The sequence below is a fragment of the Desmodus rotundus genome, chromosome 1, assembly GCF_022682495.2.
Source record: "Desmodus rotundus isolate HL8 chromosome 1, HLdesRot8A.1, whole genome shotgun sequence".
NCBI classification, from domain to species: domain Eukaryota; kingdom Metazoa; phylum Chordata; class Mammalia; order Chiroptera; family Phyllostomidae; genus Desmodus; species Desmodus rotundus.
Genome location: NC_071387.1, coordinates 177038709 through 177051082, shown reverse-complemented (window position 1 = coordinate 177051082; position 12374 = coordinate 177038709). Strand labels below are relative to the sequence as shown.

General features: G+C 38.0%; 1 protein-coding gene across 10 annotated transcripts in view; it reads right to left on the bottom strand.

Annotated features, from left to right (window-relative positions):
- Positions 1–12374, bottom strand: part of PDE4D (phosphodiesterase 4D) — a 1245374-nt gene that overhangs the window by 397011 nt on the left and 835989 nt on the right. The gene's annotated exons all lie outside the window — the stretch shown is intronic.

Below are 12374 nucleotides of genomic sequence, written 5' to 3'. Positions count from 1 at the left end.
TTTTGTATTTTCTTAGGATTTTTATTTAAAAAAAATCTGGAGCCATGTTTATAACTGCATTAAATGAGCATTTGTATAATTTGAATTTAGGACAATTCTATTTTAAAACACTAAAAATACTTTTGAATGCTGGCCCTAGAAATTGTGGAATTGAAGAAAGTATTCCAACTGAATTAACTTTTTAAGTTTGAAAATTTAATGAGTTTATTGTCTTAAATATAAATTAGAGGGCTTATGCTTAGAATTATTAGTGAAGAGTCAAGCAGGATTCCAGAAGTTACAGCATGATTTCAAGAACTAAAATTTATCTTCGTTCCAGAATACTCAACTTACCACCTTGGGACCAGTGATGCGTTCATGACTTTACCCTCCAAGAACCTGACTCCAGTTCCAAAGATTCTTAATTAGGTAAATATTTTCTACAAGCCCAAATTGTCTTCTGTGGTATGTGCCCCGGGTCAACGCCCTTCACACTTCCACCCATTTGCAGAGATCAGCTTTCCCTTCACCAGATTGCCTCTGCTGATGGGCATGCTGATGGGGCTCCTGGCAGTGAAGTACGGGGCGTGCATCTGACCCCTGCCTGACCCCGAGACCTACCTTCTGGTCCTGGTTTCTTTCTGTCCTGATAAGGGAGCTAAAGTCAGTGACAACTGACAAAAGGGCTCTTGCTTGGTCCTTTTACACTATTTGAGTGGACCCCCCCCCCCCCCACCGACGTTTTCCAACATATTAAACAAGAAATCTTCATTATTTAATATTATGTACCCAGCCCTCTAGGTACTATGAGTGAAGTCAATAAAACTTAAAAATATGATCAGTCCTTATCATTGAGATTTGTAATAAATTGGGGAAGACAGAACGAATTTACATGAAATGGTTACAAAAATAAGTGAGAAACTGTCATGTGGATGAAAATGGGCTGAAGTATACCCCCCACCCCCAAATTCATATGTTGAAATCCTAATATCAGAATGTGAATGTATTTGGAGATAGTGTCTTTAAAGAGGTAATCAAATTAAAGTTAAGTCTTTAGAGCAGACCCTATTCCAATATGACTGGTGTCCTTTAACAAAAGGGAAGAACATGTCAAGACAGAGGGAGAAGAAGGCAAATCTATAAGCCAAGGAGAGAGGCCTCAGAAAAAACCAAGCCAGCTGACACCCTAATCTCAGACTTTCAGCCTCCAGATCAACAAGGAAATACATTTGTTTGTTTGTCTGTTTGTGTTTTCAAGCCACCAGTCTGTGGTACTTTATTATGGCAGCCCCAGAAAACACACACAGACTCTACTGAAGGATGATTTGATGATTTTAGGGCACAGATAAACCAGCATGTGTTGAAGTACTTGAGGAAGGTTTTGTGCAGAATACGGGCTCATAACCGAACACAGACAAAACCATGTGAAGCAGAGGCAGAACGTTCCGGGAGAGCAGACACCCAGTGAGGAAAGCAAGTGACTGACTGGCAGAGAAAAATGCTCAGTCCGCAGCAACAGTCTCTCAACCCACGGAAGCCTGGCAATTCGCTTATTTAAATGTCCATATATTTCTATTCAGATGTTTATCCATTTATAGTACATAGTAAATTTCAATTTACATTAAATGTAATGCGTTGTTACTAAAAGGACTACACTGACATTGATATGAACGTATACTATTTATCATAGCATAGATACTCAACTCTGGAAATCCAGAGCCAAAGCAAAACACCACTGAGGCATTATAATTTCAACTATGTTTTATATGTTATTTGATATGTACATAGAACAAATACATGTAAAATGAGAAGTAAGACATAAGCAACATATGAAATAAATTATGTTTCAGTCTATTGGTATTTCCCTCTCATCCAAATTATAACCATTTCTTATAAAAAGCTTTCAAAATATTTCTGGATGAAGCTTATACATGTATACATGATCATCTGCCACTGAAATATTTAAATAGATAGCTTCATATCTATACATATGAAAATTAAATACTCAAAACATTATTTTTTCTATTTTTGACTCCCTTCTAGAAACAAATGACAGACAAACAATTCCTCAACATTGCCCACATCTGTTTCCATTTAGGATGTTTAGAAAATGTTTAAAAGCTGCACTTAGGTGAATAATTTCCAATCTGGGAAATGGTAAGCCAGCTCAGAAACATCAGCTGTTCATCTATGTAACAAGCAGGTGTGAATAAATATTTCAGGAACATTGTACAGGCTTCTCCTTACTCTCACAGCGACAACCCCTTCTCCATCATCCTGTGCAGTTAGTCCCCTTCCCTTAGAAAAAAGAGGGATGTTTGAGTGCCAATTTAATTCTTACCAGTATCGGGTCACAGGCCATCCTTTATTGTCTGCTTTTAATTTTTATCTTTTGTTTTTTGTGCTTATAAGCCTTTTTTTTTTACATCAGACAGGTGCATTTTCTTTCAGCATTAAGGAAACCAAAAGTACTTACCTAAAAAAAAACACACAGAAAAAGAGAAGGATTAGAGTGAATTCGTGGGCATCCTCGATCACTTAACAAAGCATTGACGTGGGCATTAAAAACACTTCAAGCATCTAAAGGCACTGAACTACCAAGCGAGTAAAGCATGAGATGCAGCTAAGGAATGTCCATGTAAGATGTGCACTATTCTGAAAGTTCAAGGAGCAAAGGGGCATTCCTTCTTAATTTTAAAGTCAATAGGTAAAGCAAAGTTTTATTTTCTTTTCAATTTCTAAACATGGTAGTAGAACATGTTGTTTAGTATTACATTATCACAGACTCTACCCCAGGGAGTCGAGACTTTCTCATCTTCTTTGTAGCCGAGCAGATTTTGTTAAGAGCATAGAATAATGCTTTCACTGCTATAAGCCAGGAGGCCTTCATTTTAGGTCTTGCATCTCCTCTAACTCAGAGCTTCAGTTGTGTCTCCCAGCAGCACCAGGAAGAGAGGACAAAGACATGCCTGACACTGGCCGGTTACGAGAGAAACAAAAGCATTGCTAACCGATACTGTCATGGCGATGAAACCAGGGGCTTCCTTTAATCTGACATTGTGATGTCAGTAGAAAGGTACACTTCGTGAGATTTTGGGCATGACCAACACAGATGACTTTCTAGCTAACACACAGAATCGGAGGCAACATACAGCAGAGAACAGTAAGTTTCACACATAGTGTTATTTAGGAAAAACTACATTTTTTACGTCCTCACCTAAGGATAGTATATGTTTTTATTAATTTGAGAGAGGGGAAAGAGAGAAAGAGAGAGAGAGAGAGAGAGAGAGAGAGAGAGAGAAGCAAGAAACATCGATTGGTTGCCTCCTGTATGCATCCCAACCAGGGATCAAACCAGCAACCTAGGTACGTGCCCTGGCTTGTAACTGAACTTGCAACATTTAGAGATGGTGGTCTACCCAAATGAACCACCTGGCCAGGGTGGACAAGCTACATTTAAATCATAAATGGCAAGTGTTTGTGGTTTTCATCAGTGTGTCAGCTTTTGCATAGGTATGATGTCTCTGACAGCGTGCAATGCTCACAGAAAGCCCTCTACGCAGCTTTAGTGACAGTTCTGAAATAGGTGGTGGAAGGCACAGGACATATCAGATGGAGAAATGTGTTCACTCTGCGAGTTACCAAAAGCCAAAGGAATAGTTCCTTTACAAGAAATGATTTTCCTATTCCTTCCTTGACAGGCAATAGCCAAAGAACAGAAAAAGTCCCAAGAGAAAATGGGACTTTTGAGAGAAGAGGAGGAGAGCTCCCACCTTCGAGCAGGAGAGAACACTGTCCACAGGGTGGGAACAGCACAGCCGAACCTAGGTGCTGTCTGGTCAACCGATGCCAAAGGCAGAGTCACAGAAAGGCATCACTTCTGAGGCCTGCAGTGTGTCCTGATTGCCTGGCTGCTTGGTAAAAACCTGACGTTCACAGGACCCACCTGGACTTACTGAATCAGTGTTTCTGAAGGTTAGATTTTGGAATTTCTATTTTAAACAAAAACCTCAGGTGAATCTGATAACCTGCCAGACGCCAGTCTACTTACCCTACAGCTTTAGGGCCCACGTACTAGAAGGTGTGGATTCTCTCCTTTGTAAGTGCTGCTCGTCAGAGCTCATTCTCTGAGGTGACGGAGCTACATCATTATGTTCGAATGTAACAAACCATCATGATTTAATAGAATATCAAAGATGGGGAATCTGTCTCCTTCTTATTTTTCATCACCAACAAACTGTTGGTTAAAAAACCCTAGCACAGGCCTGGCCGGTGTGGCTCAGTTGGCTGGAGTGCCATCCTATAGACCAAAGGGTTGCAGGTTTGATTCCTGGTTAGGGCGCACAGCAGGGTTGCGGGCCCAGTCTGGGTCCGGGTGTGTACGAGAAGGCAACCAATTGATATTTATCTCTCACATTGATGTTTCTCTCTGTCTCTGTCTCTCTCTCTCTCTCCCTGTCTGTCTCAGGCAGTGAAAACATGTCCTCAAGGGAGGAAAAAAACAAAACAAAAAACAAACCTAGCGTAACATCTATTATTTTAATCGGCCTGTGACGCTTTCCATTCTTACAATACACTGATTCTTGCTAGTAAGATGCATTCCACATGCCCACTCATCGAGGGCACTGTTTTCTTGTTAGTTCAGTCTGCTGTAGGCAGTTAGCAACAATAACACACAGAGGAAGCAAACAAACAAAACCCTCCACAATTTCATCAGTAAATGTTTTTTTGTTTTTTTTTGCTTTCCTTCTTTTTTTTTTCCCCTAATTTTATTGTTATTCAAGTACAGTTCTCTGCCTTTTCTCCCCACCCCAGCCTAATCCCCAGCCCTCCCCTTCACCAGTAAATTAATCCAAGGAATAGTTTTAAATATTATAGAGGATACAGAAAAATCTCTTTAGTGCAAACTCCCCTGAATCTGAGGAATCTTTAATTTAGCATCACTTACTTAGCATCTCTTGACCTATGATACTTTTGTTTTCACTACTTAGCTAGTCCTTGAGTTATATTTATTGGAATAATGCAAAATGAGTAGTTGATGTTTTTTCAGAAAATGTTTTGATTACATTCTAATATTTCTTTGCTTTAGATATTCAGAAATCTTGATTTCACTTCTCAGATGCTGTGGTACATTTAAAAGGATGAAACAGTGCTTCACAAGAAGTATATAAACGTTCATACATATACAAAGAACAATCTGACAGTAACCAGAGGGGAGGGGGGAGTGGGTAATGTGGGGAAAAGGGGAAGGGTCTTCAAGGAACATGTATAAAGGACATATGGACAAAACCAAAGGGGGTTAGGATTGAGGGTGGGAGGTGGGGATGGATGAGACAGTGGGGAGTGCTGGAGGAAAAGTGGAGATAACTGTATTTGAACAACAACAAAAATAAATAAAGAAAGAATAAAACACTGATATTCCAAAAAATAAATAAATAAGGAAAAATAAATAAAAATACAAAAGTTCATACTATATACAAAGAGACGTTTTTATCAGATTAAGGTGTTCCACTGCTAAGTGAAATATAACTTAGAAAACTAGACCTAATACTGTGAACTAATCTCAATATTAATATTAATACGCATCAGAGGCTAAATGAAAATGCCTTTATGTTTTATATTTGTAGGTGAACCTGCATTGCCATTTAAAAGATCTTACACATGTTTGTCTTGGCATATAAGCATTCATTTTGTGTTATTTAAACAAATGAAAGGACTATGAAGATTAAATCAAAGAAACTAATAGGGTTGGCCAGCAGCTAGACGACTTGGGGGTGGAGTGGGGAAGGAGGCCATTAGAACAATTTAAAAACATCTCCTATACTAGAGAACATAAAAATGGAGTAAAAATAAAATATTAACTGACGCAGGGCACGCAGCAGCACAAATCGCTTTAAAAGCTTCTGTGAATCCTAAGGATCATCCTAAGACTCACATCCCTCTACATTTCTTCAAATCATGTTATTCATTTCCTGTTCCCTTTGCAACTGCACAAGTGACGACAGCTACAAAATGCATCATGCATAGGAAGATGGTTAAAAAGGCCTGAAGAATATAAAGTGACAAGCAGGTCGGCTCTAACTCTGGCCTTTCTCAAGCAGCACAGAGTGTTGTCTCTTGTTCTTTCCTTTCAAGGTGGTAGTATAACGATTATCGCCCCAAACTATCAGCATGCAGCCAAGCTTCCAGAGGCAGCGACTCTGTGTTCAAGGTAATTTGTTTACTGTACAGATTCCATTTTCGTATTTATAAAAAAATAATATGGTTTAAAAATATATACAATAACCAGTAATATGACATAAGTATCCCTGTCAAATGCAGTCAGGCCGCAGGGCGATGAGAAAACACAGAAAAAGAGAAGAAAATGTTTGTTTTCTTCAAAAAGAGAAATCACATATTCCTTGAATTCTGCATACTGTCTTTGAAAGGACAACAGTTTATTAGAAGGCTCAGATTAAGCAGACTTTGTTCGAGTGTAAGCAGTTAAATGACAAAGAATAAGTGGACACAGATCTAAAGTAAATATGCCTTTTTACTGAAGCGCCCACTGCAAATTTTATTGTTCAAACTCGTATCAAGTACACAGAAGACTGGAAGCTGAGTTTGGACAGTGTTCCTCATTTGCAAAGGCTGGTTTTATGCTGAAACAGAAAGGAAGAGCCAAATGGTTGAAGAGAGCTGTGCCACAGTCAACCCAGCTCCTAAAGCAAGGTGGTTTTCTTTGTTTTTCCAGTGTAAATCATTTCCCCAGAGGCAACAGCCCATTTCACTTGCTGGTATTCTCTTGAATAGCCTGCCTGACAAGGCTTTCTCATCAGCTTTCAAAGACATCCTATCTGTGCCGTTCATCTCTGCAAAAGCATGAATATAACCTTTCCATCACCTCGACTTTTAATTTCCCCTTCAAAATGAGAATTTTATTAATTGTTCTGACAGGTCTTATAAGTCTCTCAACACAACTCATAAAAATTATCTTCCAATATTCTTTAAAATTAGGATTGTAAACCTGCTCCATGTTATAATACTAATGTGTACCTAAAGCCTATGCTGAAGACAGCTAGCTAACCACACCAGGCCAAATTAAAGGGCTAATATTTCACAAATTAATTAAAAAGTAACTGAAGAGTGAGTACTACTTGTTAACAGATTTTTGAAAAATAAAAATTCTGACTAGAAATGCTCTCTACATACATGGAAAATAAGGGTTAAAAGAAGATTATAGGAGGATTACTGTCCTACTTACATGCAGCCCCTTCTTTAATCCCACCAGACGCTATAAATAGGAGTAAGTTTAGTCTAGTAATAAGCATAGATTTTCTTGCCAGATAAAGCCAAGTTCATGGCCCTTAATGTAGTTACATTCAGTTTGAATCACTCCGTTTTCTCATGAAAGAGAAAGAAATATAGAAGGAAAAAAGAATGACCTAGAATAAAGCCTAAAATGTACATATAGTATAAATTAGTTCAAAGTACAGTATTAGCCCAAAATTCATCTAAAAACAGTCCAAAGAGCAAAATTTTAGTTTTCTTTTTAAGTAAGGAAAAAATTCTGTGTGGAGCCTGATTATTCCTTATAGTGCTAAAGAATGGATTCCAGTAAGAGAAATCTGTGAAACAACAGCAGGTTTACGTAACTTTGAAGGATTCCTTATAGGCAATTGGATATAGCCCCTAATCTCAACTATAAACAGACCCTATGCCAAACAGGTTATTTTCCAGTAATGCGGCATTCATTGCTTTAAAGAACTCATCATTGCACTATTGGTTCTCATAGTTTGAAAGTATTTCCTTATAACCTGTACATTGCAGTAGTGGGCAACGAGGCTCTTCTGTTTCATTGTTTGTGGGAAGTGCACTTGGAATCATTTTCTTATCTGCTGCGTCTCTTGTTTCTCTTTAGCTCTTTAGCACAGGATATTCTCAAGACTGTCCTAGATCTTTTGTTTTCATGAACAGACTAGCTCTGTGGGACAATTTACTCGCACTACACTAATGTCTCCCAAATACACAGTTTAGACCCCAATTTTTAATCAAAGATTTGCTCCTTAATTTTTAGTGGTTATAAGAGAGACATCACATAATTCATAATTTTATTCCAGCGATAACTTAGGGAATTTACTAGGGGGTTTTGAATGCTGGTATATACATGAATAATTACACCTAAAGCCTGTAATTAATTGCATTATTTAGAATACTGTAGTCCATATCAGACCACTGATCTATCAATGACATGTTTCTTTCCTAGCAAAATAATCAAGAAGATGTCAAAATTTTTGCACGAATTTCTTGCTTGTAGCAACCTGCTCAGAATACTCCTGCTTCAACAAAACAGCTTTGTAGCAGGACTTGACTTTTCAGTGTCTAGATTTCCAGATGTTATTACTCCCGACAGTGGATCTGCATTTATTTCGTATGTGTTTAAGAAATCCGTGGAGCTAGAGCTCATCTAATCTGTCCTCGTCACTCTTCATCACCCCCAAGCCAATGGTCAGGCTGAAGGAAAGGGGCGGACTATTAGGGACGCCCTAAAGTGAACTGCTAGAGGAAAGTGACCAAGGAGATTAGCCAAGTTTCTTATCGCCTCCACATGTCACTCCAAGGGGGACAGCAGGAGTCAGTTCTGCTGGGTAAAAAATGGAGCAACACTGTAATTATTCTTTTGACAGTTACCACATAAAACTTAGCTTAAAATTTATAGACAAACCAGAATATATTCTGGATATTGTATTCACTCTTCATTTAATTTTTCCATATGAGTTGATCTGGACAAGAATTTTAAAGAGAAGTAGAGAGGGGCGTGCTTCTATATCATTTAAACCACGGCACATGTGCTATTACAAGTATTGATGACCTAGGGGACATGATACTAATGGGAGTGATTCAGAATTATGTACAGTTTTCTAAAATTCCTGCTTGTATTTTATTTCTTTTGAATTCATTATATGCCTTTGCATACTTATTTATTTTAAATTCAGGTATATTATATAATTAGTTAACATAACTTAAGCCTTTTTTTCTTGCTTAACTGCAACCAGACCTCCAAGATGTTCGAAGAAATTGGAGGGGTAGTCTAGGAAAGAGTGAAATCATGATTAATGTGTCTACCAAATACCTCCAGTCCTCCCCTTCCTGGGCACATCCTCTGCCCCTTTGATGTCAGGAGTGGATATGTGATCTACTCTGACCAATGGGCTTGAGCAAAAGTAACGTGTCCCCTCTGGTTGAAGGCTTTAGGATGCTGTGCCTGAGTAACTGCATTCTATTTCTCTGTTAAGGTAACTATGGAAGCTTGTGTTGAAATGGAGCATTAGTGACTCTGAGTCCCAGATTGGCCACGATGAGCAGACCCTCCTTGCCAATCTATCCTGAATACACTGAAAAGGTGAGAAATAAACTACATTTACTGTATTAAGCTATTAAGATTTTCGTGTGACTACAGAATTACCTAGCTCATCCTGACTTGCACAATGTGTAACTAAAATAATAAAATACTAATAACTGAAGCCCTGGAGAGTTTTATGCAAAAATGATTACTTATGCCAAGTATTTAAGTTCAAAAGTAAAAACAACTAAAGCTTGACTTAATTACTACCTTCAAGTACAGAAACAAGGTTGTATTTCTTTTTTCTTCCTACTAGAAATGTGCTAACGATTTTTCAAAAAAATATGTTCTTCTATTTTATGAAAAGAAACTAACCTGAAGCAAGGTAATTTGGTTTGGAAATAAAAGAAAAATTTAAAAAATCTTTATGTTATACAGCAGGAATGTGAAACGGAGGAAGGGTAAATGACGAAGGCTGTGCAGTCTGCTTCCCTAGGTGCCTAGAATAAGGGACGTACCTCCAACACTCCCAGATTGTTTACTTAGTGAACTTGAGAATTTTAGAACTTAGAATAAAAACCCTGAGAATAAGGCTTAAGGATCCCCAAAGAGGTTCAAAATTTAGCTTAAAGGGGTCTGTGACCCGATTAAGCTGCTAAATTGTGCCTGCACCTGCACATCTTTCAGAGTATAAGGCATGTGGCTTTGATGAGAACCTCAAAGGGCACTTCATCCAAAAGAAAGCTAAGAACCATGGCTAGATACTGCCTCTATATAAAGCAGAAAATTATACCACATAATCTTAAATTTGATTCTACAACTCTCTTAAGGGATGGCAAATCTGTAACTTTATGTTTACCAAAAGATCAGTGTGGGATATGGCAAGAGTTTTTAGTTCAACCACATTAAACTCAAAATTAGCTTTGCAAAGCAGGAACCCTGACCTTAAACTCTAATCAGGGAGTTAATTAGGGTTGGCTTCAAAGGGATTGGAGAAAATGTTTTAGAGGGGTTTAGGATTCTATTTTCTACCCCAGCCCTAAGGTCGTGCTTGTGTCTCCTCCTGAAAAGGTGAACAAAGAAAGGTTGGTTTAGCTTTCTACATTTTTTTTTGGACTGTCTGAATCAAAGATGTCCACACTCAGTTGCTGTGGAGATGAGCTTGCTGACTGCTGCATGTCCCCAAGCATCTCGGTTGTTCCCACTGGCCATCCAAGTCCCAAAGGAAATTATTATACAAGGCAGGGGATTCTTTTAAAAATACTCTTCTCTCCTTCCCCCACATTTGATTGTTTCCATTTTATTATTAAAACCATACAAAATGAAGTTATAAAATAAACATGTAAAGAATCAAAATTAGATGTTTTAAAAAACTTCTCCAAGTACAAAAAAGACCCAAAGCAAAGTTACTGCAGCAGGGCTGTGTACAGCACAATGTAGAGAGAGTGCGTGAGAAGCAGGGGTTCCTTCCCATTAACCTGTCTCCCTTTCCTTCCCTCCACTTAATGGAGAAAACGGTAAAATTAAAACTTGACTTAGTTCTGCTTCCGGCTATGATGAATAGCTTAGAAAAATGCAACACTCCAACCCCAAATTCATAAAGATGAAAAAAGAAAACCAACCAAAAGACAAAACCCAATCTAATGGGACAGAAGCCAGAATACTGGTTACCTTGGTAGTGGATGGGGGAAGGGTGGTTGGGGATGGCACCAGGGGTTTCTGAGAGACCTGATCTATTCTATTTCTGGATCTGGATGATGGTTACATAAATATGTTCATTTTGTGGACATTCATCAAGCTGTATACTTATAACTATGTCCTCATATGTATATAGGATATACTTCAATAACATTTATTTTTATTTATTTTAATTTTTACCGGAGGATATGTTTATTGATTTTTTTTCAGAGAGAGAGGAAGAGAGAGAGAGAGAGAAGAGAGAGAGAGAGAGACATCTATATGAGAGAGAGACATCAATCAGGTGCCTCCCATATGTGCCCAGAATGGGGATTGAACCTGCAACCTAGGTATGTGTCTTCACTGGGAATTGAACCCATATGGATGACATTCCAACAAACTTAGCAACTTGGCCAGGGCAATAACATTTATCTTTAAAAACATGTTAACTGATTATAATAGGCCTGCTGAAGGCCTGAAATACGTCATTTGCAAAATGCAAGCGTATGTACATTTTCTCTGAGATCCTTACCTTTTGGCCATTTTGCTGAATTGTTCAAATTTACCCCTATTGGAATTATTCTCCTCTGGCACTGTTACATAAGTACTAGTCTGAGATGGGATCATCTTTGGCTGGCAAGTTCACAAGCAACACAGTCTTGTATAAAGCATTGCCCGTTTAGCATTGCATCTGCCTTGAATGTGGTTTTGGCTTATGTACTTTAGAAAACCACATTGCATGTAGTCAAATGTCCATCTTCCCCCACCCCCAGAACTCAACTCAACATCAGTTTCATGATGGGGGAAAGAGGAGATTTTATATGGAACCTACATAGCCTGTAATTATGAAATAATAACCTGCACAACATTTCACATAGACAAAACTTTGAAATATTGCTTGCAAACTATACTTTTTAATAGCATCACTACATGTAACAACAGATCCCTTTAGAAGGTAATTGAATTAAATCTCACAATAAGTTTCAACAATCAATAGATAAATATTCAGAGGTTATAATGACAAAAAAGAACAATGAGACGATAAGTCTGCAGATACAAACTAAGGAACACACAAATTATACCATTATCAAATTCAAGAATTTGAATTTCTATTCCCAGCTGACAGGGAATATTTTAAAGCAGCTATAAAAACCACCTATAGAAATTAAAATGAAAATATTAATTCTGCTTTAGAATTAAATAACTTGATAGTAATATTGACATACACATTTTCATAACTTGCTTATTTCACTGCCTGAACAGCAACAGTTACTAAACTGATTTCACTTCTCCCAACGTTAGTCAACAGCAGCAGCAAATCCGAGACACTGCACCCTCATGAATTTAATCCTGTGCATTTCTGTGAGGCTTTAATACTAAAAAGAACATAAGATCA